Source organism: Mus musculus, chromosome X (genome assembly GCF_000001635.26).
Source record: "Mus musculus strain C57BL/6J chromosome X, GRCm38.p6 C57BL/6J".
NCBI classification, from domain to species: domain Eukaryota; kingdom Metazoa; phylum Chordata; class Mammalia; order Rodentia; family Muridae; genus Mus; species Mus musculus.
The window spans coordinates 151,243,321-151,262,205 of NC_000086.7; the positions used below are offsets into that span (position 1 = coordinate 151,243,321).

Consider the following 18,885-nt stretch of genomic DNA (forward strand, 5'->3'; position numbering starts at 1 on the left):
GGGAAAAGCCTTGAAGATATGGGCACAGGGGAAAAATTCCTGAACAGAACAGCAATGGCTTGTGCTGTAAGATCGAGAATTGACAAATGGGACCTAATGAAACTCCAAAGTTTCTGCAAGGCAAAAGACACTGTCTATAAGACAAAAAGACCACCAACAGACTGGGAAAGGATCTTTACCTATCCTAAATCAGATAGGGGACTAATATCCAACATATATAAAGAACTCAAGAAGGTGGACCTCAGAAAATCAAATAACCCCCTTAAAAAATGGGGCTCAGAACTGAACAAAGAATTCTCACCTGAGGAATACCGAATGGCAGAGAAGCACCTGAAAAAATGTTCAACATCCTTAATCATCAGGGAAATGCAAATCAAAACAACCCTGAGATTCCACCTCACACCAGTGAGAATGGCTAAGATCAAAAATTCAGGTGACAGCAGATGCTGGCGAGGATGTGGAGAAAGAGGAACACTCCTCCATTGTTGGTGGGATTGCAGGCTTGTACAACCACTCTGGAAATCAGTCTGGCGGTTCCTCAGAAAATTGGACATAGTACTACCGGAGGATCCAGCAATACCTCTCCTGGGCATATATCCAGAAGAAGCCCCAACTGGTAAGAAGGACACATGCTCCACTATGTTCATAGCAGCCTTATTTATAATAGCCAGAAACTGGAAAGAACCCAGATGCCCCTCAACAGAGGAATGGATACAGAAAATGTGGTACATCTACACAATGGAGTACTACTCAGCTATTAAAAAGAATGAATTTATGAAATTCCTAGCCAAATGGATGGACATGGAGAGCATCATCCTGAGTGAGGTAACACAATCACAAAGGAACTCACACAATATGTACTCACTGATAAGTGGATACTAGCCCAAAACCTAGGATACCCACGATATAAGATACAATTTCCTAAACACATGAAACTCAAGAAAAATGAAGACTGAAGTGTGGACACTATGCCCCTCCTTAGAAGTGGGAACAAAACACCCATGGAAGGAGTTACAGAAACAAAGTTTGGAGCTGAGATGAAAGGATGGACCATGTAGAGACTGCCATATCCAGGGATCCACCCCATAATCAGCATCCAAACGCTGACACCATTGCATATACTAGCAAGATTTTATCGAAAGGACCCAGATGTAGCTGTCTCTTGTGAGACTATGCCGGGGCCTAGCAAACACAGAAGTGGATGCTCACAGTCAGCTAATGGATGGATCACAGGGCTCCCAATGGAGGAGCTAGAGAAAGTACCCAAGGAGCTAAAGGGATCTTCAACCCTATAGGTGGAACAACATTATGAACTAACCAGTACCCCTGAGCTCTTGACTCTAGCTGCATATGTATCAAAAGATGGCCTAGTCGGCCATCACTGGAAAGAGAGGCCCATTGGACACGCAGACTTTGTGTGCCCCGGTACAGGGGAACGCCAGGGCCAAAGGGGGGGAGTGGGTGGGTAGGGGAGTGGGGGTGGGTGGGTAAGGGGGACTTTTGGTATAGCATTGGAAATGTAAATGAGCTAAATACCTAATAAAAAATGGAAAAAAAAAAAAAAAAAGGTACGAAGCTAAAATGATTTAAAGACAAGAAAAGTTACTGGGTCACTGATCTCTTAGTTCTGATACCAAGAGGAGAAAAACACAGGGTCCTTAGATTTGAAGGCACACGTTTCAGGTGAAAGCAATGAATCTGAAGGTCTACGAGGTCATATCTGCTGCTTTCATATTTCCTCCAAAGCTCAGACACAATATTATGTTACTTATCCAGAATAGTATTGATGTTGCACTAAAGCCAAATCTAAAGTATTGTTTTAAATAATTTTTCAAATAAAGGAGCTGGACATTTTTCTCAAAGTAGTGCTCACTGGACATATAGTAACTGGAATTAATAATACAACAAAAGGCTGTAGGCTTTATCAAGCAAATCATTTGGATAGAGGACATCATTTTTTTTGTAATTTTACGTTAAATTATTTCTGTAAATTATTGTACAAAGGGCATTTATACACTTATAAAAGCCCCAAATTAAAACTTGTTAATAGTTTATGAGAAATTAAAACTGTTAGTTTGCAAGAAAAAAAAAAAAAAAAAAAGAAATTGACCTATAGTTATCTTTAGTTTATCAATAGACTTTTGATGACTACTTCCTTCGGAGGAAATAAAGTAAGAAAAGATCTTATTCTTACCCTCAAAGAGCTCATAATCTTGTAAAAGAAAGCAAATATACACTTTAAAAATTACAGAATCATTTAAAATATGTTGGGGGTAAGCTTGGTCTATAGATACAGTTGAGTGTTTGGGCAATATTTATAAATGATATGCTCACATTCATTTCTTTCAAAGCCTATCCTATATGCTGAACTTATGCTTAACTTTAACCTATGTTCAAATGCTTAAATATAGTATGTGTTTAGAATGTATTTGTATTTTTAAAAGTTTTTGAAAGTTTTATTTGCATATTTAAAATGCATACTCAAGCTAAATATGGTAGTACATGTAGGTCCAAAGTCATGGGTTTGGCTGAAGTTTTCTATCTGTTCTAAGGGCCAGCTGTTGTTCCTGGTGCTAATGTAAGAAAAATTAAAATTGTAAGTGCATATATCAGTCCCATTTTATTGGGACTATTCCAAACAGACTTTAAAAATGCTACATGGTAACATTTTCACTAAATAATCTAACAGGTACCAGGTATGAACATTAGGTATTCATTCTACCAAACTCCTCACACAATGAGTAAATGCTAGTTGAATGAATGAAAAAACTAGAACAGTCCTAACAATATACTGTTTGACGCGTCCCATCTATTGCAATTACACATAAATAATTTAATCCCGTTGAAGGCTTCTGAGTAGCTATCCCATGTGATACAACCCCAGGAACAAACTGCTTTCTTAGCACAACTAACTTATACACTCAACACAGCCTTTTTATTCACTGCCAACCCTGAACATCTATTTTATATTGTACAACCATTGGGTTCACTGCATATTCCATGCAAACTTCTTACCCAATCATATGTGAGCCTGTGGGACCATTCTCATTCAAACCGCCACTGTGCGTATGTGTATATTCCTCAACATATAAATAGAACCTGCTCAATCCATATGATGATTTACATGTATGTATATGTTTTGGGTGAGGACAATTTCTCCAATTCTCTGCATTCTGTGGTTGCCTGTGGTTCTTTGTCTAGGATTGAAGCCTCATGAACTTTTTCCCTGTCCACTTTGGCATTTATGTCTGTTGTTGTCCTTGTTCAGCTCATGTTTAGGAAGTCATGTTGGTGAGACCTTATGACATTACTAGGAGATACAATCTCATAGCAACCTCTGTGATCCTCTTGCTGATACAGTCTTTCTGTACCTCTTCCACTATGACCCCTGAATCTAGGTATCCATTGTGATTGGGCTCCACAACTCTGCTTTTGGATTGGTAGTTGACTAGGCTTCAGTACCAATCATGATTTTCCTCTGGTTGAGTAAGCCTTAAGTCCAATTAGAGAGCTGCTTATCACCAAATATGCATGTCACTATCATACCCTTAAAAATATCGTGCCTTGCTGGTTCTTGTACTTCAAAGGTTATCATAGCCAGGCAGAACTTCTGGTTGCTTCCCACCTTGGAAAACCTGCATGGTTCTTTCTAGCACCCTAACAGCTAGTCCTCAGGAAGGAGGATTTTATATCAGTTCCAACTCAGGGACTTCTGGGCTCTGTGTCTGAGGTGCCAGGTGTCTTCAACAATAGACACTTACCTTCTACCTCTGGGGGGCATCCAAGGGCAACAGCAGTAGCCTATAATACTTCAGGAGTCTCTTGGACAACACTTACCAACAACTCAAAAGAGTTTCATGTAGTCTTGAGTTTTATTTATTTATTTATTTATTTATTATTAGATATTTTCTTCATATACATTTCAAATGCTATCCCGAAAGTTCCCTATACCCTCCCTCCGCCCTGCTCCCCTACCCACCCACTCCTGCTTCTTGGCCCTGGCATTCCCCTGTGCACACAGTGCTCTCTTTTTACTTTCCTAGTTTCTGCAGTTAACCCAGGTTATATTCCATCTAAGGATTTGGAGCTGGGAACCTCACATGAGAAGAGTACATGTAATATTTGTCTTTCTGGGTCTGAGTTACCTTACTCTTTTCTAGTTCTGTCTATTTATATGCAAACTCATGATTTTATGTTTCTATACAGCTGAATAGTGTTCCATAGTGTACATGCAATATTTTCATTATCTCTTTATCAGGTGAAGAACATCTAGTCCGTTTCTATTTTCTAGTTATCCTGATCAGAGCATCATTGAACATGACTGAGAAAGTGCCTATGGAGTAGCAATATTAAGTCCTTTGAGCATATGTCAAGGAGTGGTAGAGCTGGATTATATAGTATATTTATTTTTACCTTTTTGAGGATTCTCCACATTGACTTCCAGAGTGGTTGAACAAGTGTGCAACCCACCAACAAGTGTACACTTGTCCCCACATCCTCTCCAACATTTGTTGTTGGTTGTTTTATTGACCTTTGTCATTCTAATTGGAATTAAGATGAAACTTCAAAGTTGTTTTCTTTTTGCATTTTTCTAATTACTAGGGTCCATAAGCATTTTAAAAAGATATTTCTTAGCCATTTTTATTTCATTTTAGGATTCTCTGTTCTTTGAATATGTCGGTTTTGCTTCTTTCTTAATGTGGTTTTGGGGACTGAACACAGGCCCTCACACATGGTAGATGAGTGCTCTACCACTAAGCTACCTCCCCAACTCCTCAACACTATTCTAAAAGCCTTCTTACATGCATTTCCTCCATATTAGTCCTAGGAGTCCTATTACTCTTATTTTACAAGTAATGAAGATAATAATCAGAGAGGCTAAGTAATGCCCCTTGTACCATAAAAGATAGCCTGCACTTAAATCCAGGTTACTTGGCTTCAGAGACTGCGAACACAATTATAAGACTGCCCAGCTCTTTTGTTAGATAATTATCATCCCGGGCCGGAATTAGAGTAATGTTAATAAGTTAACTTATGAATTGATTTAATTAGTTAAAGGAAAGAATTTATTCTTTCTCCTTGTTTTGCTTGTTTGCTCTGCTTTAGATGTCTCTAAAAATCTGATTAATTATTGAGTTAATAGAATGCTGTGTGGTCCATTGGTAAAAGATGTGTTGTGCTATGAGTTATTTTCTAGTGATGATATATTACTATTTCAAAGAGCTATTACCTCAGGTATTTTATGTTTTATAAAAGTCCATTTTTATTAAGGACATAAGTAATAATGAATTCCAGTATGTACACACTGATTCCAAACAAGAATAGGCAAAGCTGTATTTTTGCAGTAGTAGTTTCTTTACATAGGACATAGTGTTCTAGGATTGAGTTATTTGAAATAAATGGGTCCATAAGGCATTTTGAATCAGAATATCTCTCTTTGGGCAGATTTCATGTGTTTTGTATTTCCTCTCCATAATTAAGATATTCCCTGGCAACTTATTTGAAAATCTTTAGAGATCAGAATAGGTGAATATAACCTTATATCTTAAATTGTATAATTAATTTTTGTTATATAATTCTCTATTACAAGCCTACTTTGGTAATCAGGTTGAGCTTGAAGGCTGTAGCTTTTCTATTTGATACAGAATATTACTTCATTGTTTTATTGCCATCTTATTTCCTGATGCATTTCAAAGGTGAAGTAATTTAACTGTAACATAGGTATCCTTAAGTAGGAATCAGTATTTTTTGTTTAAATTTATATCCAGTAAAAAACATACATCATAATTCAGTAAATTTTGACAAATGCTAAGCAGCCAAAGCATATATGCAACCAAAGCTATTGTCAGGATGGGTATATTTCACACATTGATAAACTTCCTGTAAAAATCTAGACAGTGGCTTAAGATTTGTATAGCTTATAATCTTTGGTGCAACTTCTTTAGTTGTGCTATTTTATACATGAAAGGAATCATAGATAGATTGTAAGCATACTAGCATCACTGTCTTCCAATAAAGCTTAGTTTGCAAAAATAGGTGGTTCACTAGATTTGTCCCATAGGTCACAGCTTGCCTACGAACATAGAATACATATTCTGCATTGATTACTTCAGAAAGTTCTCTCATGCCTCTTTTTAGTAAGTCTTCTACACTCTACATCAATGTCAATCACCAGTTATTTTTTTTTCTTAACCATAGGTGAGTGTAGTCTCTTTTAGTCTGTATTGAATAATACAATATATATATGTGTGTGTGTGTGTGTGTGTGTGTGTGTGTGTGTGTGTGTATACTTGGTAAGGCTTCCCTCACTGAACATATTTTTGAGATTGAGCCATTTTGTGTATAGAAGTAGCTCACTGTTTTACCGCAGAATAGTTCTTCTTATGAATATAATAAATGTGTTGATCTATTGACTTTTTTAGTACTTGAATATTTTCTGACATTTATGGCTAATATGAATAAAACTGCTCTGAACATTCTTACATAAGCCGTTTTGTGAGCATATTGTTATTTATATGGATAATAGCTAGGAATATGTTTTATTGGAGCATGGATTAAGTAGTTATGTTGTTTTGTTACTGTACTTTTAAAGAAATCTGCCAGGCATGGTAGTAGATGCCTTCAAACATAGCACTCTGGAGACAGGAGTAGGTAGATAGATCGCTGCAAGTTTGAGGCCAGCATGGTCTACATAGCAAGTTTCAGGCTAGCCAGGACTGCATAGTAAGACCCTGTTCAGCTGAAGGAGAAATAAAGGAGGGAGGAGAAGAAGAGGGAAGGCAAGGAAGGGAAAGAGGGAGGGAAAGAAATTAATAGTATTCCAAGTTGCCTGTACCATTTTGAATTCTCATAGCAATGTATTGAGAGTTCCTCACTCTGACTAATATGTGGTATCTTAAAAAACAAATTTTTTTTCAAAGACAGGGTCTTGACTTTGTTACATAGCTTTTACTAGGCCTGGATTTGTGATTCTCCTGCCTCCACTTCCCAAGTTTTGGGATTACAAGCATGTGCCACAATGTCTTGCTTGGTGTTTTTCGTTTTAGTGACTCTGGTGGACATTAGATGTTAGTAGAGTCTCATTGTGGTTTCAAATAATATTTATTTTAAACTATGTGTACACGTGTGTGTGTGTGTGTGTGTGTGTGTGCGAGCACTCAAGTGTGTGCAGATAACCTTGGAGGCCAGAGGCATCAAATTGCCTGGAACCAGAGTCACAAGTGGTTATAAGCTGCCTTGTGTGCATACTGGTAACTGAAGCTCAGTAAGAGCAGTTGAGAGGCTCTTAACCCTCATGTGGTTTTGTGTTCCTGATGTCTGAATATCTTTTCATGTATTTGTCATTCTATACATTTTGTTAAGTGTTTGCTTCATTTGCCCATCTTATTTTGCTCTTATCTTTTGTTATTGACTTGTAGGAGTGTTTTACACATTCATCATGACACTATCCCCGTGTCAGGTGTGTGTGTGTGTAAAATTTACACATATTATAAATATATTTTACATATATATTCTACAATCTGTGGTTTGCCCATTCATTTTTATAATGTTCTCAGTTATGAGACAAAGTGTTTAATTTGAGGAATCTAATTCTGGAAAACTACTTCTTGCGGTTATTGCTTTGTGTGACCCAAGAAACCTTTGTACCTAAGTTCCAAAGATGCTTTGCAATGATTTTTATTTTTTTCCCAGGGCAGAGGATGTCTCTCTTTTTTTGTATTAGATATTGTCTTTTAAATATTAAAATATTAAACATTTCAAATGCTATCCCCAAAGCCCCCTATACCCTTCCCCCGCCCTGCTCCCCAACCCACCCACTCCGGCTTTCTGGCCCTGGCATTCCCCTACACTGGGGTGTATGATCTTGGCAAGACCAAGGCAAGGGCCTTTCCTCCCGTTGTTGGCCTACTAGGCCATCCTCTGCTACATATGCAACTAGATACATAGTTCTGGAGGTTACTGGTTAGTTCATATGGTTGATCCACCTATAGGGTTGCAGACCCCTTTAGCTCCTTGGGTACTTTCTCTAGCTCCTTCATTAGGGGCCCTGTGTTTCATCCAGTGGATGGAACGCAGGGCAGGGATGTCTTATGTTGATGTCTGTACATTTTCAATTAGTTTTTATGAATTGTGTATAGAGGGTGAATGCTCTTTTTCATATCCTATAATTTCAGCACAATTTGTTGAAAACATATTGCCATCTCCACATGGTTTAACAAACCTTTCTGATTATGGCCCTCTTTGTAGGTCTGAAAAGCTGTCTCCATGTAGTTTTGATTTGTATATTTTTGAACACTGCTGGTGGAGAACATCTTTTCATATAATTTTAGTGCCTTTTTATATCTTATCTTCTTCAGGCAAATAATGGCTCAAATATCTTGCCCATCTTTTACTTTTCATTTTTATGGTTAAATTTTTAAAGAATTTTTACATTTTCTTTTTCGGGTATTTTTTTTTCAAGGCAGGGTTTCTCTATGTATCTCTGGCTGTCCTGGAACTCACTTTGTAGACCAGGCTGATCTTGAACTCACAGAGATCAGCCTGTCTCTGCCTCACCCCCAGTCCACAAGTGCTGGTATTAAAGGCATGTGTCATTCATTACTGCCACTTTATATATTTTTAGTACTAGACATTCATCATATATTTGTATAGATAGTTTTCCTAGTCTTTGTCTTTTGTCTTTCTTGATGATGTCGTTTGTGGCATAATTCAATTTATTTTCTTTTACTTTCTGCATTTTATGTCATACCTAAGAAGCTATTGCCTAGTTCGAAATTATGAATATTTCCCTTTAAATTTTCTTTTAGGAGTATTGGGTTTTGATTCTGAATTACAGGACTTTGACTTACCCTGGATTAATTTTATGTATGTTTGGAGGTGAGGATTCCATTTCACTTTCTTTATATGCATATTCAGTTTTCCAAAGACCATTTATTCAGACTACTTTTGGCACTAGCTTTACTGGGCCCAGCCTTGTAGCTTCATAAGCCGGTTTCTGCTTTCTGAATTATTCAGAAAAGTGTAACTTCTCCGTTTCTTCTCTCTCATTCCTAAGCGTGTTTTTCCTAACACTTGGGGCTTCCTTGCTCTTTCTTTAAAGCTTCCCTCCCTGCAGCTGCTTGTCTGCCATGTGTCTGGCCTCCATGCCAACTTAAATTGCATAGTTTTTCTTAACCTCCCCCATTCTCCTCAGGACAGCTGTTGAGATTTTCAGCTTATACATCCTGGGTGTTTTTCTTTTACACTCTAATAAAATTTTTCTTGACTTAAAAAAAGACTAGTCTTTATCTAGTATGTAAACTTGGCACCTATATTAAAAATCAATTGATCATAAGCTTCAATTATTTTCATTTTTTAAAATTATTTTTATTTTTATGGGACTGTTACTTTTGTGTATAAATTTTAGGATCAACTTGTCATATTTTACAAAATATACATTTGGTATTTTGATAGGAATTGCAACTATAAATGTTGCATGTTGCTTTACTCTCTTAATATCAAGCCTTGTAGTTTTCACATGTAGATTTCATGTTCATAAAATTGAAGCAAAAGCTAGCTATGTTGTCACATGCCTTTATTTCCAACATTTAGGAGGCTGAAACAGGAGGGTTATTGAATTTGAGACCAGCCTACTCTACATAATGAGATCCCATATCAAATAAAACATGAGCAATACTTTAATAAGTATTTCTCCAAAGATGACATAAAAATGATCAGATGGTACATGAAACCATACTGAATGCCAGAAATCACTAGGAAAATGCAAATAAAAATGAACTATAGCTTCATACCTAGTAGATAGTTAAGCAATAAAACAAGTATTGGTAATGGTATGGAGAAAAGAAAAGTCTTGTATACTTGATAGGAATATAATATAGCCATTGTGGAAAATAGCATGGCGATTCCTCAAAAGAAAAAAATTGAACTACCATATAATCTAATTATCTCAATTCTGGCATATATCAAAACACATATGAATAATACATTCACATTCATTGTAACATTATTTATAATAGCTAACACAGAATCTATTTGAATAACTGTCAATAAATGAATGGATAAGGAGAGTGTATGTGTGATGTGTATGTTTGCAAAGTGAAATTCAGCCATTAAAGAGGAAATCCTTTCGTTTGTGGCAACATGACTGATTGCGGAAGATATATCAGTAAAATAAACTGAGCTAGAGAGATGGCTCAGAGCTTAAGAGCACTTGCTGCTCTTACAGAGGACCTGTCTTTGGTTCCCACCACCCATATGGAAGTTTATGATCATTTATAACTTCAGTTCCAGGAGTTCTGATGCTCTCCTCTGGTCAACATGGCTACCAGGCACACATGAAGCACAGAGACATACATGGAGGCACAGCACTTATATACCTAAAATAAAAATAAATAAGTCTTTCTCTTGTTTTTTATTTTTTATACATATAGATGTTTTTCTTTAATGTATGTCTGAGCACTACATGCATGCATCAAGGCCAGAAAAGGGCATCATATCCCCCAGGCCTGGATCTATGGACATTTGTGAGCTGCCATGTTGGTACAGGGAATTGAACTGAGGTTCTCGGGAAGAATTACCAGTGCTTTTAACTACTGAACAATTGCTCCAGCTCCATAAATAAATAATAATAAAAACAGATGCAGATAAATACCGTATTATGTCATTTACATGTAGAATCTAAAAATGTCAGAGGAATCTCAAATGATTGAGAAACACTTAAAGAACATCCTTAGCCATCTGGGAAATGCAAATGAGAACTACTTTGAGATTTCATCTTACACCTGTCAGAATGGCCAAGATCAACAACACAAGGGACAGCTCATGCTGGAAAGGAGTGGTACAAGGAGAGCAGTCGTTCCTTGCATCAAAATATGCAGCAGGTTTTACATGTTGAATAGATATAATTTTATGAGTCAACTGTATTTCAGTAAATCTAGGAAAAATTTGGTGTTTAGGAATTTCAACAGTATTTTATAATTTTTATAGTTCCTAGCATACAGATTGTGAATTTTCTTAACATTTTAAATAAATTATTTTATTTTTGATTTTGTGTGTGTGTGTGTGTGTGTGAGAGAGAGAGAGAGAGAGAGAGAGAGAGAGAGAAAGAAAGAGAGAGAGAAAGAGAGAGAGAGAACGAATATGAGTATATACATGTGTGACAGTGGGGTGTAGGGTATATGTGAGTATTTAGGTGTTATCAGAGTATGCCGCAGTGTATACGTGTGTAGGTGAGAGCATAGCTTTATAGACTTGGTTCTGTTTGAACCTTTATGAGTTCCAGGGATAAAAAGAAGTCAGATTGTTTGGCTTCCGCAAAAGCAATTTTACGTACTGAATCATCTTCCCATTCCCTTTTACACTCCTTTCTTTTATCACTTCATCACTATCCCATCTCTCCTCACTTCCTGCTTCCCTCTCTGGGTATATAACTCAGAGCTTTCACATGCTAGACAAACACTCTACTACAGAGCCACAAATCTCCATCATTTTAAAATTATTTATTTATTTATTCTTCATTAATATATTATAATAGGGATTGAATTTAGGTAGGGCTACATGCAAAATAGGCCAGCACTTTATCACTGAACTACATCCACAGCCTTAACATAAAAACATTTTGTCTGTTTACTGTGGGCAGGCATGTGTCATGATGTACATATGAAATTCAAAGGACAAACTTAGGTTTTTATCCTTACCTTTGACTTTGACATGGGATCTCTTTTCTGTAATTAGCTGCTATGTAAGCCACACTCGCCAGCCAAGGAGTTTTTGGAGAGTTTCCTGTTTATTTCTACCATCTTGCCATAGGAACACTAGGATTACAGTCACAGTCATGTTGCTATACCCACTTTTATGTGAGTTCTATGGATTTGAACTCAGTTCCTCACACTCATATGGCTCACTGAGCCATGTTCTCATCCCCTTGTTTTTATTTTTTTGAGACAGGTGTTCACTAAGTTATCCAGGCTGGCTTTGAACTCACTCTTTAACTGAATCCAGCCTTGAACTTGTGATCCTCTTGACTTAGCCTTCTGAATAGCTAATATTACAAGTCTTTTCCATCATGCCTGGGTTTTATTTTATTTTATATTGTTCTTTTTCCAAATTTTTATTAGGTATTTTCTTCATTTACATTTCAAATGCTATCCCGAAAGTTCCCCATACCCTCCCCCACTCCCGTACCCATCCACTCCCACTTCTTGGCCCTGCCATTCCCCTGTACTGGGGCATATGAAGTTTGCAAGACCGGGGGCCTCTCTTCCCAGTGATGGCCAACTAGGCCATCTTCTGCTACACATGCAACTAGAGACACGAGCTCTGGGGTTACTTATTAGTTCATATTGTTGTTCCTCCTATAGGGTTGCAAGCCCCTTCAGCTCCTTGGGTACTTTCTCTAGCTTCTCCATCGGGGGGCCCTGTGTTCCATTGCTGACGTATGCAATGGTGTCTGCATTTGGCGGCTGATGGATCCCCGGGTGTGGCAGTCTCTGGATGGTTGATCCTTTTGTCTCAGCTCTAAACTTTGTCTCTGTAACTCCTTCCATGGGTATTTTGATCCCAATTCTAAGAAGGGGCAAAGTGTCTTCTTGAGTTTCATGTGTTTTGCAAATTGTATCTTGTATCTTGGGTATTCTAAGTTTCTGGGCTAACATCCACTTATCAGTGAGTACATATCATGTGAGTTCTTTTGTGATTGGGTTACCTCACTCAGGATGATGCCCTCCAGGTCCAATCATTTGCCTAGAAATTTCATAAATTCATTCTTTTTAATAGGTGAATAGTACTCCATTGTGTAAATGTACCACATTTTCTGTATCCATTCCTCTGTTGAGGGGCATCTGGGTTCTTTCCAGCTTCTGGCTATTATAAATAAGGTTGCTATGGATATAGTGGAGCAAGTGTCCTTCTTACCAGTTGGAACATCTTCTTGATATATGCCCAGGAGAGGTATTGCGGGATCCTCCGGTAATACTATGTCCAATTTTCTGAGGAAACACCAGACCGATTTCCAGAGTGGTTGTACAAGCTTGCAATCCTACCAACAATGGAGGAGTGTTCCTTTTTCTCCACATCCTCGCCAGCATCTGCTATCACCTGAATTTTTGATCTTAGCCATTCTGACTGGTGTGAGGTGGAATCTCAGGGTTGTTTTGATTTGCATTTCCCTGATGATTAAAGATGTTGAACATTTTTTCAGGTGCTTCTCAGCCATTTGGTATTCCTCAGTTGAGAATTCTTTGTTTAGCTCCGTGCCCCATTTTTTAATGGGGTTATTTGATTTTCTGGAGTCCACTTTCTTGAGTTGTTTATATTGGATATCAGAAGGTGGGAAGATCTCCCATGCTCATGGATCGGCAGGATCAATATAGTAAAAATGGCTATCTTGCCGAAAGCAATCTACAGATTCAATGCAATCCCCATCAAAATTCCAACTCAATTCTTCAATGAGTTAGAAAGGGCAATTTGCAAATTCATCTGGAATAACAAAAAACCTAGGATAGCAAAAACTCTTCTCAATGACAAAAGAATCTCTGGTGGAATCACCATGCCTGACCTAAAGCTTTACTACAGAGCAATAGTGATAAAAACTGCATGGTACTGGTATAGCGACAGATAGGTAGACCAATGGAATAGAATTGAAGACCCAGAAATGAACCCACACACCTATGGTCACTTGATCTTTGACAAGGGAGCTAAAACCATCCAGTGGAAAAAGGACAGCATTTTCAACAAATGGTGCTGGCACAACTGGCGTTTATCATGTAGAAGAATGGGAATTGATCCATTCCTATCTACTGTACTAAGGTCAAATCTAAGTGGATTAAGGAACTCCACATAAAACCAGAGACACTGAAACTTATAGAGGAGAAAGTGGGGAAAAGCCTCAAAGATATGGGCACAGGGGAAATTTTCCTGCATAGAACAGCAATGGCTTGTGCTGTAAGATTGAGAATTGACAAATGGGACCTCATAAAATTGCAAAGCTTCTGTAAGGCAAAAGACACCATCAATAAGACAAAAAGGCCACCAACAGATTGGGAAAGGATCTTTACCAATTTAAATCAGATAGGGGACTAATATCCACTTTATTTTATTTTGAGACAGGATCTCATTTGATTTCTCAGGCTAGCCTTTTTTTCCCCTTGGTTTTTTGAAACAGGCTTTCTCTATTTCGTAGTCCTGGCTTCACTTTTTTGAACATGCTGGTCCCAAATTTACAGATTTTCTGCCTGCCTCTGCCTCCCAAGTGCTGGGATTAAAAACATGTGCCACTACCTAACCCAGCATGTCCTTAATTTTTTGATCTTCTACCTCCATCTTCCAAGAAGCCAGTATTACACAGAACATGCCAGTTGGAATAATTTTCTTAATTTCTATTTGAGATTGTATATTGCTTACATATACAGAGACAACTGATTTTTCTTACATGGGTATTACAGTTGTGAGCTGCCTGGCGTGGGTTCTGGGAATTGAACTCAGGTCTTCTGGAAGAGGAGTACATGTTCTTATACACTGAACCACCTTTGGAGCCCACTGACAATTATTTTAAATGGTTTCATACTCTAATTCTGGCTGGTCTGTAGTTCACTGAGGTACCCAAATCATACTCAAAGTTGTACCAATCAAATTTGTACCTACTACTCAGCCTCCTGAGTGCTAGGATTATAGACATAAGCCATCATACTTTGCCATTCATTTCAACTATTGAAAATAGACTTGTATCCTTGGCATAGACTTATTTGGACATAATGTGGCATTTAAAATACTTTATTGGATTTGATTTACTTACATTTTGTTGGGAAATTTTAAATCTTAAGTTCATGAGGGATCATAGTCTAATTATGTTCTTCTAAATTCTCATTAATTTCCTAACTAAGGATCTATCAATTGCTAAGAATAAAGTATTGAAATTTCCATGTAAAGTAGTTTCATATATTTCTCCTAATCCAGTTATTATGTTTTTAAAGGAAGAAAATAGATTTATTGAAAATGTTGCAAGGGCATTGCAATGGGCAGCCTTTCCATCCATTTTGAAGCTTTCTTGCTTGGTACATCCACAGAATGGTAGATTGGTCTTTTTATCATTATGTCCCCTTTCATGCATAGTAATTTTCTTTCTTGTAGAGTGTAGATATTCACTTTCGTTTTTGATAACATCAGCGTGATGCATTTTTTCCTCATCCTTTCAACTTGTTTTGTGTTTGAAGTAAAACCTTATTTAGAAAACATGGAGTTGGTTTTTAAAATCAACATTCTTCAAATCTGTTCTGCCATAGTTTCTTATTTTTTATGTTTAGAGTATTTGTATTTTGTTATTGATATGTTAGTACATAAGCCTTCCATTTTAATCATTTAATTTTGTTTTATTCTGTTTCTTTCCTGTTTCTTTTTCTTATCTGTGGATTACTTACTTGTACAAGGATTTTTAAAAACTTGTTTACACTATTTTGAATAAAATTATGCCATATAATTGGTTATTTTGGGGATTGAATTTTAATTGCATTTCTCCTTTCCTTTTCCTCCCTTCAAAATCTCACATCTACTCCTCTCTTCTGTCCTTCAAATTCATAGACTTTTTAATTGTTATTACATGCATATATGTGTTATTATATATAATCTAATTACATCCTACTGATATTGATATTTTAGTATTTCAAGTAGAACATTGAAAACTTGTGTCTAAGTTAATTATTTTACTTTTAGAAACTGGGTATGAGTGTGTGTTGTGAACTGTGGCATGTGTGTAGAGGTTAGAGTACAACCTCAGGTGTCCATCCTCACTTCCCATCTTGTCTGAGACACTCTCTGGTTTTTTTGTTGTTGCCTGTCTAAGTTTGGGTTTTACTGCTGTGAAGAGACACCATGACCAAGGGAAGTCTTATAAAGGACAACATTTAATTGGGGCTGGCTAACAGGTTCAGAGGTTCACTCCATTATCATCCAACTTATGGGTCTGTTGCATGTCTTTAGCTAAATTTGGGGGAGTTTTCAGCTGTTATTTTTTTTATTTGTTTTTACATTCTTTCCTATCTCTTTCCAGTGATTTTACTGGATGATTTACATATTTACTTATTCAGTCCTTCATTTTTAAAGTGCTTGGAATCTAGTTGGTTTTATACATGTGAGACACGTTCTCTCTCACTGAGCTACATTCTCAGGCAGTATAGATTTTCATCTGTTTGATTATAAGCTATCTTTTAATGTTTGAGCCGCTTCTCCAGTTTGTAATTTGCCTTTTAAAAAGAGTGTCATGTAATACCGGCTGGGCTTGAAGTGTCTGTATGCTAGAGGATGGCCTTGAACTTCTGATCTGCTTCTGTCTCTTAAGTGCTAAGATTATATAGGCATGGACTACCTTGTCCCTTTTATGTGTTGCTGGGGTCACACCCAGGACATTGTGCATGCTAGGCAAGCACTCTACCAGCTGAGGTACATTCTTTTTTTTAAAATTTTTTATTAGGTATTTTCCTCGTTTACATTTTCAATGCTATCCCAAAGGTCCCCCATACCCACCCCCCCAATCCCCTACCCACCCACTCCCCCTTTTTGGCCCTGGCGTTCCCCTGTACTGGGGCATATAAAGTTTGCAAGTCCAATGGCCTCTCTTTCCAGTGATGGCCGACTAGGCCATCTTTTGATACATATGCAGCTAGAGTCCAGAGCTCCGGGGTACTGGTTAGTTCATATTGTTGTTCCACCTATAGGGTTGCAGTTCCCTTTAGCTCCTTGGGTAATTTCTCTAGCTTGAGGTACATTCTTACCTCCTAGGCCTGTTTTGATATCTTTTGAAACTGTCCCCTCCCCCCATTTGGATGTCTTATTCACTTTTTTAAGTTCCTTTTTATTGTTTAAATTAAGTAAATTTTTGGGCTGGAGAGCAGGATCAGTGGTTAAGAGCACTGGCTGCTCTATTATGAGTTCAGTTTCCAGCACTCACATGGTGCCTCACAAACATCTGTAAAGGGATCTGCTGTCCTCTTCTGTAATGCAGGTGTACATGCAGCAGAGCACCCATAACTAAAATAAGTAAGTATAATAAAGAAGAATAAATTCTTGAAGCACCATCTCACTGTTGTATTCTCAGTATATAGTACCAGATTGTACTTAGTCCTCTGTCAACCTCTCAAGTGCTGGGATTATAAGTTTGAGCCGCCACATTTGTCTAATACGTTTTAGTTAGATTTATTGCTGCTTCTGGCTGTTTCAACTCTCATTGGGTCTCTATTGGTGCTACCTAAAAAGTCAAAGCTAATTCTGTATGCTGCCAAATGTTGCTAGGTGGAAGCAAGAGGATGCTGATGCCTTTGATACTTTATCTCTGCTACAGCCATACAAATATGGAAAAACTTACTGCCCAGTGACTATTGAGTTATGTTATAATCTTCCAGTGGATGTAGACATTGTTGTTTTAGTAGATAGTTTACTTCTCTGAACACCAAACTCTTTTTCCCCACGGGCATGTCTATGGAGGATTGGCTTAATTAGATTAACTGATGTGAAAAGACTCAGCCCACTGTGGGAAGTAGCAATCTGTAGGCAACAGGTCCTGAACTATATAAGAGTGGAGAGGTTGAGTTGAACACAAACAAGTAAGCAGGTATGCATTCATTTCTCTCTGCTCTTGATTGTGATGTGACTAGCTCCTTTAAATTCCTGCCACCTTGATGGACTGCAACCTGGATTTCAAGTTGAAATGAACTAATTTCTCTAATACATTACTTTTTTGCATTTTATCATAAAAACAGAATGAAGCTAAGACAACTACTAAATTTAAATTATCTTCTGAAAATGAGAGCAAAGCCCTAATAAGCAATAAAGGCTAGAGTGAAATCCACAGTCCATAAATGGTGAAGAATGGAAACTGATAGGTTGTATCCAAACAGAAATTAAATCTATAGAAATTAAAGCTTTGAGTATATATACATAGAAAAAAACTACTGGAAAGTTTAGAGTGAAAATTTTTGTGGAACTTATCAGCGAGATTAACTAGGATGTAAATTAAGAGCCCTAAGGCTTTACAATATTATTATTTGCAGTAATTTTTCTTGAATACTTTCCTTAAAGCATTTACCTTCCTTTGGTTAGTTTTGGCTGTACTACATTTAATCCATATTTGGGACTTTAGTTCATTTTTATTGTTGCTATGACAATATCTGAACTAAAATCAACAAGAAAACAAGGGTTTATTTTGACATATAATTTGAGAGTACAGGCCACCGTGGTGGACTATCTAGTTTAATTTCTGTTACTATTGGAGAACACTCTAACAAAGAGCAATTTATGGGATAGTGGATTTAGCTTACAATTCCAGGTTATAACTCATCATTGTGAGTAAGACAAGTCAAGAGTTTGCACATCTATAGTCAAACCCAGAGAGAGAAAGTAAATTCATGCATAACTGCTTGCTTGAACTCAGCTTTAGTAGTTCTTACCTCACATAGGAGTCACATGCTAGATAGCCTGCATATCAAATATTTACATTATAATTCATAACAGTAGCAAAAGTACAGTTTTGAAGTAGCAATGGGTCCTCTGAAAGAACAACAGCCATTTCTGTGAAGCATTCCATATTTAAAAAAAAAAAAGAAAAAGAAAAAGGACCTGGAATGCTTCACAGATTTGCATGTCATCCTTGCATAGGGGCCATGCTAATCTCTGTATTGTTCCAATTTTAGTATATGTGCTGCCGAAGCAAGCACATGAAACCACAGTTTTCACAATCTATGCCACCATTGTTGTTTTTGTTCTTCCACAACATCCCTGTTCTTATCCTTACCTTTTGCTATATGCCTTCATATGAATAACTGGGAAAATGAATGGCTTTGAAATTTTTTAAGGTTAGTTGGCTATTCAAATTTTGATTTTCTTGATATTTGAAGTGGA

General features: G+C 37.2%; 1 protein-coding gene and 1 non-coding gene across 11 annotated transcripts in view; one reads left to right on the forward strand and one right to left on the reverse strand.

Moving 5' to 3' along the window:
* The window catches only part of Wnk3 (WNK lysine deficient protein kinase 3), a 151,418-nt gene that overhangs the window by 74,544 nt on the left and 57,989 nt on the right, over positions 1 to 18,885 (forward strand). The window lies entirely within an intron of this gene.
* Gm26441 lies at positions 18,598 to 18,701 on the reverse strand. The gene has a single exon (XR_003953138.1). It is a non-coding gene; the product is annotated as a U6 spliceosomal RNA (small nuclear RNA).